At 42.9% G+C, this 3,046-nt stretch overlaps 1 non-coding gene across 1 annotated transcript; it reads left to right on the top strand.

Annotated features, from left to right (window-relative positions):
* Positions 1 to 546: 546 nt before the first annotated feature.
* On the top strand, positions 547 to 620 carry TRNAM-CAU (transfer RNA methionine (anticodon CAU)). Its single transcript has one exon. It is a non-coding gene; the product is annotated as a tRNA-Met (tRNA).
* Positions 621 to 3,046: the final 2,426 nt, after the last annotated feature.

Below are 3,046 nucleotides of genomic sequence, written 5' to 3'. Positions count from 1 at the left end.
TGGTTAATGCGTTCCACCCTATTGATGACAGCTAATGTTACTAAAAGCTTAGATGAAGAAAGAGCTTCTGAGCCAAAGCTTGTTGGCTTTGGTTGTTGGCGTGGATTATCTTGTTAAGCTCTGCAGAGATGGTGAGCATGAAGAAAGGACACTACCATCAGAGAAATACAGCTCTCAAATGGATTTGCTGGTCTATGATGACCAAGTAGAAGCATCCGTTCCACATAGGTGATTTTTATAGAAGCATAGGCGCAAGCTCTTCTCAAAAGAATTTCGTTTATAGGATTCAGTCGTCCGTTTGTTTTGTTTTGAATTGACATAGAGAAAGATTTCTCGCGTTCCCTTAATTCAGGAATAGGTGGCAAAGGCTACTTGTTCCTTGTATATATATATATAAAGGAAAGGGGTTATTTTTCCTTTATGGCAATAAGAGTTGATTCCCTTGCTTGTAGTTTTGGATCGATTCCGTGTATTTCACATATTTAAGAGTGGTTAGGAGAGAGAATCAATGTTTATGGGAAGAGGGAAAGAAAGATCAGGGGAAGAAGCGGGGTAGAGGAATTGGTCAACTCATCAGGCTCATGACCTGAAGACTGCAGGTTCGAATCCTGTCCCCGCCTAATCATAGTCAAAATCTGAGTTTGATCCTGGCTCAGAAGGAACGCTAGCTATATGCTTAACACATGCAAGTCGAACGTTGTTTTCAGGAAGCTGGGCAGAAGGAAAAGAGGCTCCTAGCTAAAGTTGTCTCGCCCTGCTTCAAAACTACAGGGCGCGCGCTACGGCAAGCCCAAAGGAAAGAGAAAGAACAAAGAAGAAGAAAGAAATGCCAACAACGGTAGTTCGACAAAGCGTGGATGACTCGCCACCGCTGCGCCTTCCGAAATTGACCCACCACAAACCCCTTGCCGCTATTTATAAGAAGTTGGTCCTGGGGAAGCGACCAGACCTGCCTCATGGCCTCCCATAAGCTACGTGCATGGTTGCACGCCACCAATGCATGATAGCTATCCTCATCTACAGTACCGCATAGGGGGCATGTCCGACGCGACACCAGGTGTCGTCATTGCATGCAAGCTGCCGTAGCTAAGCACTAGTAGAAAAACACCTAATAGTCCTGGTTCATAAGGGCCTTTAGTCCCGGTTCATGAACCGGGACTAAGGGTCGTTACTAATACCTCCACCCATTAGTCCCGGTTCAAACACGAACCGGGACCAATGTGCCTCCACGTGGCCCTGTGCGCTGAGCCCAGTGAGGGGGCCTTTGGTCCCGGTTGGTGGCTCCAACCGGGACCAAAAGGCATCCACGCGTCAGCATTCCAGTGGCTGGGGTTTATGTTTTTTTTTGAAAGGAGGGGAGGTTGGGGGTTTTGGGGGGTTAATTTAGGTGTTTCATATATTGTGTTAGCTAGCTAATTAATAGAGAGAAGTGTCCTCTCTTATGTCCGTGCTTGGTCGACGCTACATACTATATATACATAAGTGATCGAGAGAACCATTCAGTACAGAAGTTCGTCATGCATACCGAGAGAAGTGATCGATCGACCTCTCCTTCTCCGAGAGATTGGTCGAACAACAAGTTTTCGTATCATATATCCGACGCTACTGGCTACATACATGTACAATATGTATAAGATCTCTTAATTACAAACCCCTAGCATTTGAAATCAATTTCCACATGGTATTCTCCGGCTTTACTGATGACGTGGTCAAGAAAGAATCCCGCCAATTCCTCTTGAATTGCTTTCATGCGATCTGGTTCTAGGAGTTCATCCCGCATCTGCCACGTCTAATTTGAAGAAGGGGGTTAATTAATACATATATATGAATGAAACTCAACAGAAATGATGGTGTAATAAAATGAAATTGTGAATATTATTGCTTACGCACTTCATATTGTCTTCTAGAGTAGCCCCGCTTGTTTTTCAAAGTCGCGGTGTGGATGAACTCGCACACGTAGTATCCACAGAAATCATTCCCTTCCTCCTGCCACAAGCACTTTACGAGAAATAGAGGTCAATCAAACTGATAATGAAGCATTATAAATGGCATTGAAGAAAGTATAGCTATAGAATCAACGGGAGATGCGCGCAACTAGCTAGCCAGTAGTACTTACTTTCGGGTATTTATATCGTAGCTCCTTCGGCAGTCCCGGAGCTTCTGCGGTGAACTGTTTCCAAACCCTGCAAGACAAAGAAAATAATTATTATTACTTGAGATATCAGGAAATGAACAAAAAGTTGCCGATATGGTGCGATAATGATCGATTGAACTTACTTGCTGAGCATTTCAGTGATGTCCGCATAGGTTTTGGGATCTTTCCATCTCGAGTCTAAGACGGTTACTAGTCCGCGCTCAAGCTTAATCTCCAGAAGATATATAGTGGTACCTGCGCACGCATGCATAACTCATAAATTACATTACTATAAGATCGCTTGAGTAATAAGGGAAACCGAATATGCACACGACAGTAACACTCACGGGCCGTTGTAAGGAAAGAGGATGGTATCTTTGTTTTGATTTTTGATCAACGATTGTAGCAAGTTGTCCTCGGCCTCTTTGACGTTCTTTTCAACCAGAAATACATCTATGATATTTGTGTTAATGAACCCAATATCATAAATTTCTTGTTTTTTGCACTCGACGATCTTCAATCTGCATAATATATTGAGGATAATTAATTATAAAAACATGCAATGAAAGAGCCGAGCTATATATAGAGACTTAATGACAGAAATAGTACTTACAGGCAGTAGCAAAAGACCATTTATTTATTGAGGGCCTTTTGATTGAAGAACTCGAAGAACTCCTCAAATGGAACAGTCAACAGATCATTTGCAATGAGATCGTGCTCCTCTTTAATATGCAGATATAAAGCATTCTTACCCTCAGACTCTCTGCAGGTTTCCATGTACCAATTATGGAATCTTCACATCATTGTTGTCAGAGATTTTTCATCTTTGAAGAGAGGCTTCCCGTACTCGTATCTGTGTTCGTCCACCTCCAAGAAATCAGGAAGTGCATCGTCAGGCAGGTAATCATCAAG

Source organism: Triticum aestivum, chromosome 4A, assembly GCF_018294505.1.
Source record: "Triticum aestivum cultivar Chinese Spring chromosome 4A, IWGSC CS RefSeq v2.1, whole genome shotgun sequence".
Classification (NCBI taxonomy): domain Eukaryota; kingdom Viridiplantae; phylum Streptophyta; class Magnoliopsida; order Poales; family Poaceae; genus Triticum; species Triticum aestivum.
Note: the sequence above shows the minus strand (reverse complement) of the source record. Positions and strands in the feature narration are given on the sequence as shown.